The 21,380-nt window shown below is 34.2% G+C and overlaps 1 long non-coding RNA gene across 1 annotated transcript; it reads right to left on the minus strand.

Moving 5' to 3' along the window:
- Nucleotides 1-2,168: 2,168 nt before the first annotated feature.
- On the minus strand, nt 2,169-2,563 carry LOC135087353 (uncharacterized). Its single transcript, XR_010260762.1, has 2 exons — nt 2,481-2,563; nt 2,169-2,375 (listed from the first exon to the last, which is right to left on the minus strand). It is a non-coding gene; the product is annotated as an uncharacterized LOC135087353 (long non-coding RNA).
- Nucleotides 2,564-21,380: the final 18,817 nt, after the last annotated feature.

Raw genomic sequence — 21,380 nt, forward strand, 5'->3', positions numbered from 1 at the left:
AATGGTTTGAAGTTTCGTCACGTTTATTTATATTCTAAAACAGCTTTTCAACCTAAATACTGCTTTTTACAAAATGTGTTAAAAAGAGTAGATAAGGTAAAGTTTATTAGATTCAATGAGCATGATGAAGTTCTTCTTCCTAAAGATGCTCTCCCGAATTCCATCATTATATTTGATGACGTTGTATGTAATCAACAATCAATAATTCGCAATTATTTTACGATGGGTAGACACCACAATATTGATTGCTTTTACTTGTCACAAACATACTCTAAAATACCAAAACAATTGGTACGTGATAACGCTAACTTTTTAATAATCTTTAAACAAGACGATACTAATCTGAAACATATTTACAATGAGCATGTTAACACTGACATGACTTGGCATTCTTTTAAAAATATATGCTCAGCAATTTGGAAAGATCAACACAATTTTCTAGTAATTGATAAAGACAGGCCTATTGCAGAGGGGAGATATAGAAAAAAGTTCGATGTATTCATAATTTTGTAAAACGTACTGAGCTATAATTTTAACATGAAGGAAATCATTCACTAATAAAAATCGGTTGACATGGTAAAAATATTAGTATCTTTATTTCTATTACAATTGATGGATGTGTTGTGATTATGGAAGAAAATATTACACACCAATTAATTAAATCGGTTAAATCTATTAAGGCTAAAATAAAACGAATGAAAAATGAAGAGGATCAAACTGACTTAACTATGAAAAAGTTACTGAACCCTGTAACCGTTCCTATTAAAACCTTGGTTGAAAATAGTTGTAATAATGATAATAAACTATTTCAACATAAGAATAGTACACCAAGCGAATATTTCAAAGATTTAAACTATAGTAATACAGTTATTAATGATGAAGAAGGTAATGACGATGAAAGTGAAAAAACAAACATTTCATATAAAAGCTCTAACTTGTACGATGATGAGGATGAGGATCGAGATATTTTACTAAGGTCATTAGTGAAAGATGATCTGTTCGATATTTATGAAAACATTAATATTCCATGTGGAATACGAAGTCTTCATAGAAATGTATTTATGGGTAATTCAAAAGTAGTGATTTCTAAAATGGATAATGTCCCGGGTTGTGATACTAAATATTTCAAAACTATTGATTTGAACGATATGAATTAACACCTGGACTACGAGAATTGATTTTATCTAAGAAACCTGATTTAAGTTTGGTTTCTGAAAATGATAAAATTAAATATAAAAATATGCTTTCCATTACCAACGCACATAGAAGAGATTACCATCCTAACGGACAGATCAAAGGTGATAAAAGCGCTAAATACCGTGAAATAATCAAACCGTTATTCAGTAATACTAATTCAGAAAAGCATGGTGGAAATTTGTCAAACTTTAAAACGTATAGATCTAATACTGATTTAGTATACTGGGATGATCCTAATGAGTTGATTGAAAGATTAAAATTATTGATTGCCTCAAAAGAAGCTGGAAATAAATAATAACGAAATTTTATCTATTATTGAAGAATTAAAAGAATGCGGTATTATTAAAGAATCAATAAAAGCAGGTACATATTTTATTTTTATATAGTGTCTTACAAACTTTCAATATGAACGTTGACAAATTCGGTCATCATGCATATAAAAACAAAAGAATTAAAAATGATTTAATGATAGTTGATTGTTCTCTAAAACGTGTGAGTGATATTATTTTAGATGCTCAAGATAAAATCAGTAGTGTGTTATTGGGCGTTCTAACTCACATTCGTTCGGTCGCAGTTTGCGACCTCACTCTGTGCGTTAGATCGCCCAATAACACGAACGTAAGTAAACCATGCCTGCAGTAGTGCAGAATAGCCTAATTCCATGTTAAAAATTTGATTTACCTTACACGGCTACTAGCACAACATGAGCTTTTTTCGTTAAATCCACGCACTTTTGATCACACGATAAAACCCAATTGGAATTCACAATTCCTTTTTAGAAGTCTGTATACATGGGTCAGTTTGACGTATGCCCTTATACAGCGGTAGCACCATAGGTAAACCTTAAAACCATGCGGATGAGCAGCTTGCCTCGAGAGAACACACAGAATTTACTTTTATGTAATTTTCTGTACCAGCTTGGCTCATGACTCTCCATCCAACACGAGTAAAAATGTTATACCAATAGCAGCTTACTGTTAGGTTACATCCATGTATACGAGAACCTCAAATATGAGAATTATAAACCGATTGAGTTACACACTATAATATCTTGAGTGAGAGTCAATAATAATTCATAAGTTCTATAAGATTCGTATTCATGGGCCAATATGACGCATGCCCTTATACAGCGGTAGCACCATGGGTAAACCGTTCAACCATGTGGATGAGCCGATTGCCTCGAGAGAACACACAGAATTACAGTATGTATGTATATTCTGTACCAGCTTGGCTCATGTCTCTCCATCCAACATAGGTAAAATGTTATACCAATGGCAGCTTACTGTTAGGTTACATCCAAGAATACAAAACCTAAAAGATATTCCTTATGAATTAATTAGGCTCCCACTATGTACACTACTAACACTTTCACACAAATTGACGCAACTGGCTACTGAAGGCGGGATATGCATGTTCAGCAGTGTTGCGGTCCAAGCGCATAAACTGTAGCGATTTTGATGATTAAAATTAGCGAGCATCGAAACCGTATTTATAAATTTTTAAATATGTTAATAGTACGTATGAATGCAGGTTTTTAATTAATTTTCAGCTGTACATTAATAGTTATAGCATCTTTATGATATTATCTTAATTTATCTTGTACATTGATAAGATTTTCCTAAAAGGAACTCTTTAACTTATTAATTCTACAAAATAAAATAATAAAAGATTGTCTTTGTATATCTGTCTAATATTCTTGTCACTTGGACCAAACATACATTGGTCTAACTTGAAATCATAGTCAAAGAACAGTATGCAAACATTCAATATAGTTCAACATAGGTTGAATGATAGTTCTAAAAATAAGTTAAGAATATCACTAAATAAAATATTAAGCATAATAATTATCTTCCTAATTTCTTATGACTTGGACCAAACGTAACTTCCATGTAACATGAAGTCATAGTCAAGGAGCTGTATGCAATCTTTCAATTTAATCCATCATAGGTTGACTGGTAGCCATTTTCATCTCAAAGCTTAAGTTTTATTTAACAAATAATAAATACTAATAAATTTAGACCAGATTTTTCAATAGTTGGATAAGTTTTAACTGTAGAATAAGTTTGGCGTATTGACAATTTCAATATGGGAAATAATTCAAAATGAGTTCTATTCTTTAGTTAAAACCAACGATTCAAAAATCTGCCCTTAAAGAATTATCTTTATCGAGCAATTAATTCATCAAATATTTTTATCAATACTTTCATCATAGTCCATCTTTTTGAGAATAAATTAGTGACAACATGACTTAACTTAAACATAAAAAAGGCTATTAATATAATATTAGCTATTGGTTACGTTAAATTAAAAATGATGTGACACATTTTAAAACTTAGTTTGGTTTACTGTCCCTGCAATGAACCTTGGCTCTTACACTATTATCAGAGCGTCGACTAACATACCATTTTTGCTGTGTCAAACTGTAACATAAAGCGCAATGTTGCAATGCTGTTGTATTGACGTCACATTCTCATAATCCTTGAGCTCTTTGATTGCTATAAATACAATCCATACTAACATGCTATAAAAATGATTACAATTCATTTATATAAAATATGATTTTATAGCTTGCACTGTGATGTAAGAATTAGGTAAATTGTTAAATTGCATTATTAAAGTATGATTCTATTGAAATGGTCCGACATCCGGTAGCTAAATCGATGATATTTTAACGAGTAAACAATTATACCACGGCTTTGCCTCTTTACTAATTAGGTAATTATTGTAATGAGGAATAAAAAACCTGATTTTTATTCCCACCTAGCAACAACTACTTAACATACACAAGTTATAATAAGGCAAAGAAGTCAAACCTAGGATGTAGGGAGATAGTTACGGTGTACGTCTTATCGCTAAAAAGCGATCTCTTCCAGCCAACCTTCATACCATTGCTAAAACATTATATTGATTGACTAATTAATTATGTAAAAGTTTATTAACTATGTATTGTATGTATGAAACATTATTATGAACAATCTGAATTAATTATGAAAACAAATCATAACTCATTTTAACGTAAAACTAATTTTCGAAGCGTTATAATTTCAATAAGTCTAGTATATTTTTTACATAATAAGTTAAATCAACATTTTAGGATAAGATGATTTTATCATTTCAAGTTTAATTTTAAACTACAATAACGTCAAATATTTTAAAATGTTAATTAAACCTTCAAAATCATGCAGTATTTATAAAGTTTTAGTTTAAATCAAATCATGATTTTGTATAATATTTAATTCGTCTTCACCATGGTTATTTTCATACAGGCATTCGCATCATTGTCCCAGTTTTCGTAAATACCTGAGTGTGCATAAGCATTAGGCCTGGCGTGAACGCAATGCGCAAGCTGTATAAACCGACTGCAGAAAGAGAGAATAATGTTTCAATAAATTTCGAATACCTATTATGTTTTATAAAATATTTATGTTCATACTAACAAAAATTTGTATTGAGCGGGAATCGAACACGAAACCTATTAGTCCTGCACGCCACTACTCCATAGGAGAGTTGTTAAGCAGATACGTATGTAACGCTGCAACTTTATTGCTGAATTATCAATATTTTCCCTTTAAATTTGGGGGCTCGCAGTATGAGCTTCATTCTGTATTTCGAAGTGCTTCAGAAGAAGGAACTAGCTCCAGTGACATCATATCTTCAGTAAATTGTGAGTGTTCAATATGTGAGTACATTTTTATCTTGATTGTTTTTAACTGTGACTTGTTTCGATTTGATGCAGATGCGTTATTTTACTACATAGTTAACTAAGCATCATTCAAATCATGTTAATTTATTTTTTTTACATCACAGACTGGGATATAGTTTAAAAGTAAGGAATTTTGTTAGGAAATATTGAATTTTAAAACTAACTTTAATGTTTCAGGTCTGATTCAGAGTTTGAAGTGTTTGAGCCTGTGCAGAAAGCCAAGCCGAAGGAAAAACTAACATCTCGAGACACCGTTAGGTAAGACAGAAGTTCTTTTGCTGTTATTGTATCAATCTTAGTTATTTTCGTATTGACGATTTCGATAACTGCATCATGACCGAGTACGGGTTTAAAGTGCAAGATTTACTTACTTTACAAGTTGCGAGATAACCGACTTTAACATTGACTTTAATCTTTCAGGTCTGACTCCGAGTTTGAAGCGTCTGAACCCGTGCAGAGAGCCAAGCCTAAACGAAAACCAACATCTCGAGACAGGTAAGACAAAATATTTTTGCAGTTTTTGTTTCTAAGTATTTCATGTTTCATAGTAATTATTAGCTAAAATGTTTCGTCGCGTTGTAATTGTATGCAAGTAATCATTGTTACATCATAACTTTAAACTTTAACTGTATCCATTATGAATACGTTACTTCATGTATCCATTAAAGTGAATACGACAACTTCACTGCGAAAAAATTATAATATTATTTATGTATTAATTTTATAATGTCTTTCTCGATCACAGATCCCATTCTTCAAAGAAGCCGAAGTCGAATCCAAAGGAATCGTTCGACGTGCTGGGAGTTCTGTCGGACGAGGAGGAAGCCATAGAGAAGGCCACGCGCGCATCCAACGAGCCGAGGCGGCTCGACAGCAGCTTCAGCAGCAAGACCGCGCACGGCTCGCTGGTGTGGCGCGCGGCGCTCGCCGGCCGCTACTACGTGGAGACGCGCGTCTACAGCGCGGACGACGCGCGCAAGACGCCCCCGGACCAGCGCTACACCAAGGCGCTCGTCACGCTCAAGGCGCAGCTGGACTCGGAGCAGGCTGAGTGGGACTACTTGCAGAGGTTCCTGAAGAAAGCTAAAACACTGTTTAGCGATACTAAACCTGTATTTTATGATAATCTATACTTATAATAAATCTGTAGAGAGGTCAATTCTGTACATGAAATATATTTTCAAAATAACTATCAGGGGGTGATTAGTGATCGATACTGATGCCAAAAATGCAATCAGTAAAATTTTTGTCTGTCTGTCTGTCTGTCTGTCTGTCTGTATGTTCCTTATAGAAACAAAAACTACTCGACGGATTTTAACGAAATTTGGTACAATTATTCTTCATACTCCTGGGCAGGTTATAGGATACTTAGGAATTCCCACGGGAACGGGAATTAGCGCGAAAATCCTTTTGTATGAAAAATCTAAACCGCTTAAGTTAGACGCTTGAAATTTGGCATGCAGGTACCTTAGTAAACTTAAAGCTTAGTTACAACAGGATATTGCAAAATTCCCACGGGAACGGGAGTTAGCGGGAAAAAACATTTGTATGAAAAATCTAAACCGCGTAAGATAGATGAAGGGGGTAAAACGGGATCCACGCGTACGAAGTCGCGGGCGGCCGCTAGTAAAATAAATAAAGTAGGTTTAAAATAATATTGACTTAGGTTTTTTTTCCCTTCATTGACCTCGAGTGCCCAGGCAGGTTATGATTTTACATGTAAAATTTAGATAGGTTAGGATACAATAATAAGTAAAACTAAGATAGTTAAAAATAACTTTTAGACTAAGTATTTGTACCTAAGTAAAGTTTTAGATAGCTAAAAGTAAGTTTTATAAAGAGCTAGAAAGTTATTAACAAGTTATTAATCTAATCTAACTATTAAAATGCCTTTTTGCTCTGAGTGTTGTATCCAAGTAGATAGCAGGCGGTGGGTAGGCCACCTGCGCAGCGCCGCACACAAAGGTCGGTGCAACGCGTTGCAGGCGCAAGACTTTGATGGTGTGGTTGAACTTGCAACTGCTTTCCAGGGTCGCATCGTGTCCTACAGGATCACTCCTACAGATGAGTACGTACACTCTTTGCCTGATATGTTTTTGCACAGTATATTTTCTAAAATCGATAACTTATTGAAACTCTCATTGAAAAAGCATATAAGTTTAAAAGTTAATTTCGAATATTTCGCTAATTTCTTTTTATTTAAGAATGAGCAAAGTGAAGTCAAGTCATTTGTTATTAAAAACTTTTTAGTTACTCGCAATTATGACTTTGATAAGTTATTTGAAACACTTGTTAATAGTATTGAAAACAAAGTTGAGGAATTCGAAGACCGCGATAGCGGCTGGACTTTTTTGAGCAATGTTTCCCTGGAAGTCAATATTAATAGGTATGATCCTCTTAGAGGGTCGGGTTCAACTTACGTTGATTTACAACTTACAATAAAAAAGAAAAAGGCGTGAATTAATATCCGGAATAAGGATGAATATTGTTTTCTGTGGAGCATTGTTGCTGCTCTGTACCCGGTGAAAAAGAACGGTGATCGTACATCCTCATATCCAAACTTTGAACAGGTTCTAAACATTGATGGCATGTCATTCCCAGTAACGTTCAGCGATATCGAAAAGTTTGAAAATAATAATCCTGAAATAAGTGTAAATGTATACGCTTTAAAAAATAATCGTACCGTAGTAGGACCTATATATAAATCAGAATTTAAGTCAAAAACTAGAACTAAAATTAACTTACTGTTAGTTGAAAATAATATTAAATGTCATTTTGTTCTAATAAAAAACTTGTCTCGACTTGTCAGAAGTCAGATTACGAAACATCACGGAACACTCTATTTTTGCGATGATTGTTTGTTATTTTTTACTACCGAAGTTAAACTGGAAAATCATACATGCAGTGGTGTAAGCACGGTACTGCCTGATAAAGGAACGTGTTTAGAATTCAAACATTTCGAACGGAAGCAAGATGTTCCTTTTACTATCTATGCAGACTTTGAAACACTTCTTGTACCTTTTCAAGAGTGTGAACCTGATCCTACATCAAGTTTTACTTCTCAACGCCAAAAACACATTCCAGCAGCCTTTGCATATTATATAGTTTGCTCGTTTGATAATGATTTAAATAAATTCGTGCATATCGAGGCGAAGATTGTGTTGAGATTTTTCTTGATAAACTTTATAAGGACATAAAAAAGATTTATGATATCTTAGACAAGGAAATTGCAATGGAATTTGATGAAAACGATGCTGAAGCCTTTGCTCGTGCTGAAGTTTGTCACATTTGCAATAAATTATTGATTGTAGACAAAGTGAGAGATCACCGTCATCTCACAGGACGTTATCGAGGTGCTGCACATCAATACTGTAACCTAAGGTTCAGTGTGCCTAAATTAGTTCCAGTCTTTTTCCATAATTTAGCTGGTTATGATTGCCACTTGTTTATTAAAGAATTAGCAGAAAGTTTAGGACCTGTCAAAGTCATCGCTAAAAATAAAGAAAATTACGTATCTTTTACAAAATTTTTAAAGGTAAACAATGAAAAATATGCTCGAATTCGATTTGTTGATTCTTTTCAATTCTTAGGAACAAGTTTAGAAAAATTAGCCGGTGGATTAGAAAAAACTGATTTTACGTATTTGCAAAAGTTCTATCCCAAAGAAAATGAATTTGTGTTATTAACGCGGAAAGGCGTGTACCCTTATGACCATATGAAACAATGGAAATCGTATTCCGAACGAAAATTACCTCATAAAAAATGTTTCTATAATTCGTTAACTGATACAGACATTAGTGATGAAGATTATGCTCATGCTCAAAAGGTTTGGTCTGATTTTAACATAAAAGATATGGGCCAGTACACAGATCTTTATCTAAAGACTAATGTATTACTATTGACAGATATTTTTGAAAACTTTCGACATGTTTGTAAAACAAATTATCAATTAGACCCTGCCTTTTAACAGCCCCAAGTCTTTCATTTGATGCTATGTTACTTAAAACAGGCGTTCAGTTAGATTTATTAATAGACTTGGAAATCATTCGTTTTTATACAGAAAGGGATAAGAGGAGGGATCTGTTTGTGTTCAACAAGATATGCTCAGGCAAATAATAAATACATACCTCATTATGATCCTAGCGAACCCGATTCTTTTCTGGTTTACATTGATTGCAATAATTTATATGGTTATAGCATGTGCCAATATTTACCTGTTTCGGATTTCCGTCTTTTAGATCAATCCGAAATAGATCTCTTGAATATTATAGACGTAGACGATAACGCTGAATTTGGATACATTCTTGAAGTCGATTTAATTTATCCTGAAGAGTTACATCATAGTCACAATGATTACCCTTTTTGTCCAGAAAAGTTCACACCGCCTGGTGGTAAGACTTCAAAACTAATTCCTAACTTGTATCCTAAATATCAGTACGTAATTCACTATGTATATTTAAAGACATGTATTAAAAATGGTCTAGTGTTAGATAAAACTCATCGCGTTTTATGTTTTAGACAAAGCCCATTTTTAGCTAAATATATTAATTTAAACACAGATCTAAGAAAGAAAGCTGTAACATCTTTTCAGCAAGACCTTTTCAAATTAATGAATAATTTAGTATTTGGAAAAACCCTAGAAGACAGCGAAAAAAGAGTAGATGTACGTTTGGTTAATAAGTAGTGTGATAAATCTAACAAAACTAAAAAGTTCATAACTGCAGACAGATTAATCGCAAGGCCTAATTTTCATAGTGCTACTATTTGTTCAAATAATTTAGTCGCGGTACAAATGAAACAGGAAAGGATTATTTTAGATAAACCGATTTATATTGGTTTTGCTGTTTTGGAACTCTCTAAGAGTCATATGTATGACTAGCGGCCGCCCGCGACTTCGTGCGCGTGGATGTCGTTTAACCCCCCCTTCATCTATCTTACGCGGTTCAGATTTTTTCATACAAATGTTTTTTCCCGCTAACTCCCGTTCCCGTGAGAATTTTGCAATATCCTGTTGTAACTAAGCTTTAAGTTTACTAAGGTACCTGCATGCCAAATTTCAAGAGTCTATCTTACGCGGTTTAGATTTTTTCATACAAATGTTTTTTCCACTAACTCCCGTTTACATGGGAATTTTGCAATATCCTGTTGTAACTAAGCTTTAAGTTTACTAAGGTACCTACATGCCAAATTTCAAGCGTCTAACTTAAGCGGTTTAGATTTTTCGTACAAAAGGATTTTCCCGCTAATTCCCGTTCCCGTGGGAATTCCTAAGTATCCTATAACCTGCCCAGGAGTATGAAGAATAATTGTACCAAGTTTCGTTAAAATCCGTCAAGTGGTTTTTGTTTCTATAAGGAACATACAGACAGACAGACAGACAGACAGACAGACAAAAATTTTACTGATTGCATTTTTGTCATCAGTATCGATCACTAATCACCCCCTGATAGTTATTTTGAAAATATATTTCATGTACAGAATTGACCTCTCTACAGATTTATTATAAGTATATATAGATTTCCATTACTCAGTTGTAAAGCCTCACTACGGAGATAAAGTACAGCTATGCTACACTGATACCGATAGCTTTGTTTACAGAATTGAAACTGAAGATTTTTATAGAGACTTAAAGAAAAATTTTATAAACTATTTTGATACAAGCAATTATAGTTCTGACAATGTATTTGGATTACCACTAAAAAATAAGAAAATACCAGGTCTGTTTAAAGACGAGTTATGAGGTAAAATTATGACCGAATTTGTGGGTCTTCGATCTAAGTTATATTGTATTAAAACAGAATCTACATTAATCAAAAAGGCAAAAGGTGTTAAGAAAAATGTAATCAGAGATTTGTCGTCATCTGATTATAAATCGGTTTTGTTAGATGATAAAATAATTAGAAAAAAAAAATATTTTGTTTAGATGCATTAAACATGAGATTTTCACGCAGAGTGTAAACAAGGTAGCTTTATCAAACCAAGATAATAAACGTTTTATTTCATCCGATAAAATTACCACCTGGGCATGGGGTCATCATAGGAATTTATTTTAGACTAGCGGCCGCCCGCGACTTCGTACGCGTGGATCTCGTTTTACCCCCCCTTCATCTATCTTACGCGGTTCAGATTTTTTCATACAAATGTTTTTTTCCCGCTAACTCCCGTTTCCGTGGAAATTTTGCAATATCCTGTTGTAACTAAGCTTTAAGTTTACTAAGGTACCTGCATGCCAAATTTCAAGCGTCTATCTTAAGCGGTTTAGATTTTTTCATACAAATGTTTTTTCCCGCTAACTCCCGTTCCCGTGGGAATTTTGCAATATCCTGTTGTAACTAAGCTTTAAGTTTACTAAGGTACCTGCATGCCAAAATTCAAGCGTCTAACTTAAGCGGTTTAGATTTTTCATACAAATGTTTTTTCCCGCTAACTCCCGTTCCCGTGGGAATTTTGCAATATCCTGTTGTAACTAAGCTTTAAGTTTACTGAGGTACCTGCATGCCAAATTTCAAGCGTCTAACTTAAGCGGTTTAGATTTTTCATACAAATGTTTTTTCCCGCTAACTCCCGTTCCCGTGGGAATTTTGCAATATCCTGTTGTAACTAAGCTTTAAGTTTACTGAGGTACCTGCATGCCAAATTTCAAGCGTCTAACTTAAGCGGTTTAGATTTTTCATACAAAAGGATTTTCCCGCTGATTCCCGTTCCCGTGGGAATTCTTAAGTATCCTATAACCTGCCCAGGAGTATGAAGAATAATTGTACCAAGTTTCGTTAAAATCCGTCAAGTAGTTTTTGTTTCTATAAGGAACATACAGACAGACAGACAGACAGACAGACAGACAGACAGACAGACAGACAGACAGACAGACAGACAAAAATTTTACTGATTGCATTTTTGGCATCAGTATCGATCACTAATCACCCCCTGATAGTTATTTTGAAAATATATTTCATGTACAGAATTGACCTCTCTACAGATTTATTATAAGTATACAGGGTCCTTCTAAACTAGCTACATTCCTTTTAATGGGGGCATCTATACGGTACACTGAACAAGTTCACCAAATTTGAGTATGTGTTTTATAATGATTTTACAAAGTTACATTTTCTAACAAAAATAAAAATTCATTTCGTCTTACATAATGGAACATGCTGTATTTTTTACTCACACAACAAAGCTGTAGTGTATTCATTCTGCACAGGAACACGAGACACAACACACACAACGCTCACTACCACTGCACACTTTTGTTGTTTACACTCACGTCATAACAACTCACAGCAGTCGTCACAGCTGATAGCCGATTAGCTGATCGACTGATTGGGCGAGCTATCACTTCAATGTTGCAGGCCTACTCTCATATCGTTGTCTATCCTTATTATCTTATGTTCATCACAGTAAAACGGACTCACGATACCATCGAAAAATCAACCAGCAAAGGCCATGATTTTTAAGGCGCGTCTTAGTAAATTTATTTGCATTTGTGCACCTGTGCGTCATAGTTCACTTCACGAGCACTACAAAACGCACCTTCACACAGAAAGCTAGTCAAAAACTGAATTAAATCAAAGCGCACGCGCCGACAAATGCCGACAAGCCGCACGCCTTTTGTTGACACAAAGACGCCGACGCCACCAAAGCAAGAGCCGAAAAGTTGGCATAAGCGTACAGTCGACAAAAAAGAAACTTATTTGTTTATTATTTTATCTGCTTGTTTTCGATTTCAATTGATTCGAATCTAAATTATGGTGTTGAGTATTTCATGGTAAAATATCCTTTATCAGATAATAATTAAAAATTAATCAAACTTATTGTTTTGTGAAGGTAATTCAATGGCCTAGTCAATTATTTAGAAACATTAAATTAGACTGTTGAAGCAAATAAAACTCTTCAATTTGTTTGTATTGATATTCCATTTATCCTAAATCAAAGTCCATTCCTTAATTAATCGTTAATGTCATCATTTCTATTACAATAGAAAAAAGTAGATGAGGTAGGTAGGTACCTAATTAGTTAAATAAAATTTCCGAATCATTTCCGTTCCAACTTGGTATTTATTTATGACCTATCTTATGTACCTGTGATTTAACAATAAACACAATTTTAATTTGAATAGTAAAAAAAAGTTTGTTGCATTTCTTAATTTTATTTTGGTGAGTGTACATTGCGCCAGCCGGCGGCCGGCGGCACGTGTCTAAAGGCGGCGGCAAGTTCGTTTGCTGCGCCGGCTAGTGTTGTACGATACGACACTCGAGTATTGGAATCTTACTTATTAAAAGTTTGAAGAAAATAAAATAGCAATGAATTAAGACTGTGTGTTTATTATTTTATTAAACCGTTTTAACTTTTTGATTACGAAAATCGTCAGTCTTTAGATGGATACTTCTGATTCGATTATTTGCGTTTAATGCAATTTTATTGATATTACATTTGTATTGTGCGATTTATTTTATTTTCAATTAGGATATAACATACGGATGATGATATGAAATCACTCATTATTGCCTATTAGTATACACCAACTCAAGTTCATGTCATGATTCAGTCTAGCTCAAAGAACTTAAAATACTCGAAAGGACTCGGAAAACTCAATTATTCCCTTATTCATGTGACTAACGAGTCCTAGTCTTAAAAATAAACTCAAGTCTCGAAATAAAGACTTTAAAGACTCGAGGTTCTTACAACACTAGCGCAGTCGGCTATTGTGAGGGACGGCTGTCTTTGATACCACCGACTCCGCCACGCATAAATAAGGATGTCAACTCCAAAATTCTTTCTAATCTTAACAATAATAAAACTATCATTATTTACTTTTATAATTTTTTTTGTTTCTACGATGATTTTAATGATTATTATTTCAGTTTAAAATTGATAGTTGGGAACAATTATTTACTTCGGAATACTAAAGACTGCCGATAATCACAGGTAGATAATTCGATAGCGTTTAGTTTCTGCAATGATCGAGTCAATTACGAATCACATTTTTAATTTGCTAAGGGGATATTAAGCGATTAAAATTAACATGAAAAATGTGCCTGCTTTATCGTAATAATAACCGTAATTCTAAATTTCATAGTCATGGTAACTATCCCATATGTGTATGGCATAAAAATAAGTCATTGATTTCGGCAACTAACTTTTTTGCTTCGTTTCGTTGCTACGTTTGAAATAAAAGATTTTTGCAAGCGCAAAGGTATTTTAACGAACTTTTGAATAAACATCATTCCATTAAGGCCACTAAATAAGTACTTACCACATAAGATTTTTTTATGTTACCAAAAATAAATAAACTTTAATTTTCTGCTTAATTTAATTCCTTAAATAACTAGTAGTAGCCCTAGAATAGCTTGTGTGGCGCCGCCCGCCGGTCCGTCGTCCGGCGGCACTCTTGTGTTCGCGGCCAGAGGCCCAACGGCAGCACAAGCGCAATGGCGGCCATTACGTAAGCTAGTGTGCGTGCGGATTTTTGTCAGTGTAGTAGTGAATCAGCTGAACAGGGTGTTGTATTGGGTTGATAAGAAATGAAGTTGTTTCCTTAATTATCAAAAGTCAAAAGTCAAAAAAAAAGTCAAAAGTCAAAATTTCTTTATTTGTTTAGACTAATAAATAGTTCTTACAAATCGTCATATGCTCTTAAGGAGCCTCTACATGTCTCATAATCTTTTTACCCTACCAGCGCTTCGAGACCAACATTTGGCAAGTGCTGAGAAGAAGCGCCGCAACAAACTCAGTCACCACTGTCTGCCGGTTAATATAAATAAATAGAAATAGTAGTAGTAGGTACATTCGATTCAGGAGCAGTTCACTGAATTTACCATGCATTCTTGTATGGTGTATCATAAGAATGGGTATACAAGATTGCGTGGTATATTAAACAAGGTAGTGACGTGCTAATATCTAGACTTACATATTAAGGTACTAGTAGAAATGACTCGCATACATAAATTTGAATAACTTGGATTGACCAGTCCCCGAAAGCAGCGCCTGTTCACAGACATGACGAGTGAACCAGCCATCGCTTCACTCGACCATATTAGAGGGAATGTAACGACCCGCCTCACTACGCCACCACCCCAGAGACATTTTAGTGAGAATGACAATGCCAAGTTATCTCTTTAAAAAAAAACTAATAATAAAGCTAAGTAACAGTCCAGATTGAGAAGCATGACACTATAACATTTGAGAAATTATTATTAGTTTATACAATATTACTTTTCATTTTAATTCTTTTTAGTGCGAGCATGAGAGGACCATAATCCTACTCCCAGGATGACTTATCATTAAGAAAATCTCGAGTTGTATAATAGGCTTTTTTAAGCATGTCATCTTTAACTATACCTTTAAATTTATTATACGGTAGCTCTTTATATTTATCAGGGACTTTGTTATAAAAATGGATACCTTGTCCCATATAAGTGGCAAACACTTTATTAAGTCTAAAAGCGGGTATAGCCAATTTATTTTTATTTCTAGTGTTAATTTGGTGAATATCACTTTTCTTTTTGAATTCGTTAATATTTTGTTGAATAAATAGAATACAGTTTAAGATGTATTGTGAAGCGGCCGTGAGAATGCCAATTTCTTTAAACAATTCTCTAAGGGACGCTCTTGCTTTCATTTTATACAAGTATCTTATCGCACGTTTTTGCAAAATAAATATTGTTTCAAAATCTGCAGCTTTGCCCCATAGCATGATTCCATATGACATTAGGCTATGAAAGTAGCTAAAGTAGACTAAGCGAGCTGTTGAAACATCGGTTAATGACCGTATCCTTTTTATTGCAAAAGCCGCTGAGCTGAGCTTTCCCGCCAGAGTTTCTATATGGGGGCCCCACTGGAGTTTTGAATCCAGGGTAATTCCCAGAAATACAGTAGAGTCTACCAGATCGATTGCATTATTATTAAGTTCTATTTGGGTACTAACTTTTTTTACGTTAGGCAAAAAGAATTTTATACATTTTGTTTTCTTTGCATTGAGTTGTAAATTATTTGTAGTGAACCAACTTAAAACTCTTGTTAGTGCATTATTTACATCGTCAAAGTTATTTTTACTTCTATCAATATTGAAAATCAAAGATGTGTCATCAGCAAATAACACGATTTCGCAAGAGTCCTTAACAAAATATGGTAGATCATTAATGTATATAAGAAACAAGAAAGGACCCAGAATGGACCCCTGCGGAACTCCCATTTTCACAGGTGACCCAGAAGACAAAACACCATTTATGTCAACTTTTTGAACTCTAAAGTTTAAATAGGATTGTATTAAATCCAAAGCAGAGTCCTTCACCCCATAATAGTGCAGTTTGCGAATTAGCGTTTGATGTTCTACGCAGTCAAAAGCTTTTGAGAGATCACAGAAGACCCCTAGTGCATTTTGAGAATTCTCCCAAGCCTCGAAGATATGTTTAAGTAGTGCAACCCCGGCATCGGTGGTGGAACGACCCTTGGTAAAACCAAATTGTTCACTATGAAATAGTTTATTAGAGCCAAAGTGAATCATAAGTTGCTCCTGTATGATTTTTTCAAAAATCTTGCTTAGAGCGGGCAAGATAGAAATGGGTCTATAATTGCCAGGGTCGGTTTTGCTACCAGACTTAAATAATGGCATTAGTCTACTATGTTTCATGAGGTCGGGGAAGATGCCCTTCTCTATGCAATTATTGAATATTATCGCTAACTGTGGGGAAATTATATCAATAATGTGTTTGACTATCTTGACAGAGATGCCCCAGATATCAGTTGTACTCTTTACATTTAAAAGATTAAAAGTTTTAGTGATATCTAATGGAGTAATATGTTTAAAAGAGAAGTGCGAGTCACAGGGTGTCACGTGGGTTTTCAATATTTCTTCAGCCTCGGAGGGAGATGACTTTAAGTTGGCAGTTGTTGCTGAAGCTATATTACCAAAAAATTTGTCAAAAGCTTCCGCTACATCTTTATCTGCAGATATCAAATTATCGTGAACTTTGAGAGAAAAGTCATTATCTCTTGGTTTTAGTTTACCAGTCTCTCGGTTGATAACATTCCAAGTTTCTTTTATTTTATTACTGGCGTTCCCTATCTTGTCCCGGATATAAAAAGACTTAGCCATGAAGCAAACTTTCTTAAACATTTTTGAATACTTTTTTACATGCTCAAGAAAAGATACACTATTATTATACTTTTTCATGCCATAAAGTTCATATAACGTATTTCGACTTTTGTATATTCCCTTAGTAGCCCAGTCACTAAACTTACATTTGGTATTTGGTTTTAATGGCTTTACCGTAAAAACTTTGTCATGTTCGGTTTTAATACATTCGAAAAGGTTATTGTAAAGAGCATCTGGGTCTCCCTGCACATACGGGACTAAATGCAATTTATTTTCAAGATTAATTTTAATTTTAATTTTAATAATTATCTCGGAAACTAGCCTGAATTTTTGGCTCAAACTTTGGGAACGTATTCAGTGTGACGTATACATGCTCCCATTAAACGGAACGTAGCTGATTTAGAAGGACCCTATAGATTTAATTAATTAGTTTGTTAAAATTTATTATATTTTATAGAAGGTATAATATTAATTTCATTTAGATTTTAAGATTCCATTTTATAAATGTGATATTTAAATAAAGGTATTACATGTTTTTTATGGTTTTCTTTATAATCCTGTTTAGAATCATATTATTTGATAAATATTTGTGCAATAATCTTTCTAATAAACTTAATAACCTAATTTTATATTACAATATGCAATTTGCAATATGCTGACACAAAACATTCGTTCGCGTTTGCAAAGTCAACGATTTCGCAATAAAGCATATCACATGTTTTTTTACAATATTTCACCGAGAAGCTCATTCACTCCATATCACTGCTCGTCTTCAGACTACCGACGGGTTAATTATTTTGTAAGTATTCAAGTTTTTAATTTTATGACTGTACCATCAGCTATTTTTGTAAATTTATGATGATCACTAACAATTATTATTTTTACTTTTCAGATGATGCAAAACTCCGATATGAACATCATGCTTCCCCCGTTCACCTATGATCCCTGGGAGGGATTAACACAAGCTTGTCCAGATGTCTCGGGACAGGTTGGTGAGCCTCAAACCTCCCGGGAAAAGAGGGTTAGACGGAAGACTGAGCAACCGACACGAAAGAAGGCACGTAGTTCAGCTAAGTCCTACGTCATTTCTAAGGAGCGAACTAGAGGCTTACGACTTATACAAATAAAAGTGTGCGACCTGACGAGTGAGCCTTCCTGTTCAACGGCATGGGATCCGGATGAGCACAGTGAAAGTGACGATAATGTGATGCTTAGTGCACAGTATGTGTGACTGAAAATTATGATGAAATAATGGACATGACTGAATCAGTTATTAAAAAAATCTCTAAAAATTAGTGTAATGTTAATCTTTAGTATTTAGTTTAAATTTAAAAGTTTATAATTAAGTGTAATTATGAAAAATGTTTAGTGCGAAGTTAAAAGTTTAAATAAAGTTTATGTATAAATGAAAGTGTTATTTTTTTATTCCCTTACATAGGTAACTAATAATATAACTCTTTTTTATCAAGGATTAATAAAATAAAAACAATTAGTTTTTTTAGAATAATAATACAGTTTATTTATTATACTGCTACATTTTTTTCAACACACCATTTCTTTATACACGTCACATTCTTTAATGCACAATATTTCTTATGAGTAAAACAGTTAAATAATGTAGGGTTATCAAAACAATAAAGTTTGTAAAGAGTCCTACTTAAATTTGGAGTGCCTAAACAAGTTACATCTAAAACATCATTTTGATTACATAAATTATGCACCCATTTGATCTTTTCTTCTCCTTTTACTAAGATATATTTGCCTTTTAAATAAGGTACGATAAGTCTTTGAAATTCTCTATAGTCAATATATCCTTCATTCCACCGATAGCCTCTGTTTTTTTCGATCCAGCAAACTTGCTTTTTTTCTTCAGCAGTCAATGAAGAGAACGGGTATGGAGGCTTAATCAAAAATATGTGAGTATGCTCTTGAGTAGCTATAGCAAATTCTTTTATTATAAATTCATTTTTGCTATTTTTAAATCCTTGCAGATCTACGATTATATTATTGCTATTCATGATATTTTCTTGACGATATTACTCAGAGGTTTGTATTCAAATATACAATCGTTTAGAATCAAGCAATAAGCAGCTGTCTGATCTGGTATCTCTTGGTCTGTTTCAATTTCAACTCTTACGTCGATCGAACCTTTTGAAGTTTCGTGTTGTCTTGAACAGTCGATAACAAATAAGGGAGCTACGTCTCTGAATTCTTTCAAGCTCAACAACGGCTCTGACCGGCGTCCGTGATACGACTGCTGAAATCTTGAATACTGTTCGTATAATAAAGCAATTTTTTCCTCTGAAAAACTTACATTTAGTCCTTCATACGGATAATATGATGAATTTAAAAAGACTCTTACATCTCGCACATGACAATGATCAAACTCCGCCATTGACAACACAGCATTATGTTTGCGATTGGTTTGTAAGGCAATTACAACAAATCGTGGTTTTTCTATTTGCGATGAAGTTTTTATAGACCAAGTATGCTTACGTGTTTTAGGTAGTAATGGATATTCAATCATACAGATCCCAATTACGAAACACTAATGGAATAGCTCGATCTTTCTCCAAGTGTTTCAATAGGTTAATCCTCTCACGGTCTGAAACTTTGATGTGTGGAACGCGCCAAATAATTTTATTGATTACTAGCGGCCGCCCGCGACTTCGTACGCGTGGATCCCGTTTTACTCCCTTCATCTATCTTATGCGGTTTAGATTTTTTCATACAAATGTTTTTTCCCGCTAACTCCCGTTCCCGTGGGAATTTTGCGATATCCTGTTGTAACTAAGCTTTAAGTTTACTAAGATACCTACATGCCAAATTTCAAGCGTCTAACTTAAGCGGTTTAGATTTTTTCATACAAATGTTGTTTCCCGCTAACTCCCGTTCCCATGGGAATTTTGCAATATCCTGTTGTAACTAAGCTTTCAGTTTACTAAGGTACTTGCATGCCAAATTTCAAGCGTCTAACTTAAGCAGTTTAGATTTTTCATACAAAAGGATTTTCCCGCTGATTCCCGTTCCCGTGGGAATTCCTAAGTATACTATAACCTGCCCAGGAGTATGAAGAATAATTGTACCAAGTTTCGTTAAAATCCGTCAAGTAGTTTTTGTTTCTATAAGGAACATACAGACAGACAGACAGACAGACAGACAAAAATTTTACTGATTGCATTTTTGGCATCAGTATCGATCACTAATCACCCCCTGAAAGTTATTTTGAAAATATATTTCATGTACAGAATTGACCTCTCTACAGATTTATTATAAGTAATAGATAGATGTCATCTACTACTTCACCTGCATTTAACTTGACTGCATTAAGGTTAGTATTACTTCTCAGTAACACTAACTCGTGTTTACGGTTAATGATAATTTTTTCATAATCCTCTGCAAATCCCAGTATTCTATTTAATGGTATAGATGCAGAAAATGCTCCACCACTGGTATTGTTTGTTCCTGCGGTTGACCACCCCCAAACTCGACCACATTTGGATTCATTTTCATTAAAGGATAGGTAAGATTTCATTGTTGTAGTAATACCAGCATTTTTAATTTTATCAATTTCGACTCCATTAAGTTCATATCTTATGTCTTGGATGAGGCTTGTTGGTTGATAGGTATTCGTATTTGATATAAGTAAAACAAAGGTTAGAAAGTAATTACTAGTTTATATTGTAAATGGAAAAAGTACAAATCAATTGAATTTACGTTATCGAGAATGACATAAGATATTAGTTCATAAAAAGGGCGCTAGAGGCGAGCGAGTCGTCCAATAACAAAACGCTTCGACGTTTTGTTTCTTTACACGCAGGTTTATGTTCATATTCCAATATCCTCCCTTGGACATAAACCCATTTTTGTAGAGCAGTAGTCCAGTTTCAGTTGCGGAGTCCCTTTAGTCAGCGAGTCTGCCACCATCTCGCTTGACTGAATGTACTTGATGTCAATTTTCTTCAATTGTACCTTATTACGGACGAAATGGTGTCGTATGTCTATATGCTTGGACCTGGAATGATAATTTTCAGTACCTGCAAGTTTAATAGCGCTTTGGTTATCACATAAAATTAAGACAGGTATGGTAGAGCAGTAAGGCCAAAACTCTTCTTGCATTTGTCTTAGCCACATAGCCTCTTGAGTGCAGCTGGATAGTGACATGTATTCGGCTTCGGTGGTGGATAACGCAACAGTTTGTTGTCGGTGTGAGTTCCATGTGATTGCTCCACCTTGAAATAGAAATACATAGCCAGTACATGATCTTCGGTCATCTTCATTGCTGACCCAATCTGCATCACAGTAACCATGTATTGATTTCTCATCAATGTTTTGTTTATAAGTTAACGCATAATTTTCTGTATATTTCAGGTATCTTAACACTCG

The sequence above is a fragment of the Ostrinia nubilalis genome, assembly GCF_963855985.1.
Source record: "Ostrinia nubilalis chromosome W unlocalized genomic scaffold, ilOstNubi1.1 SUPER_W_unloc_1, whole genome shotgun sequence".
NCBI lineage: Eukaryota > Metazoa > Arthropoda > Insecta > Lepidoptera > Crambidae > Ostrinia > Ostrinia nubilalis.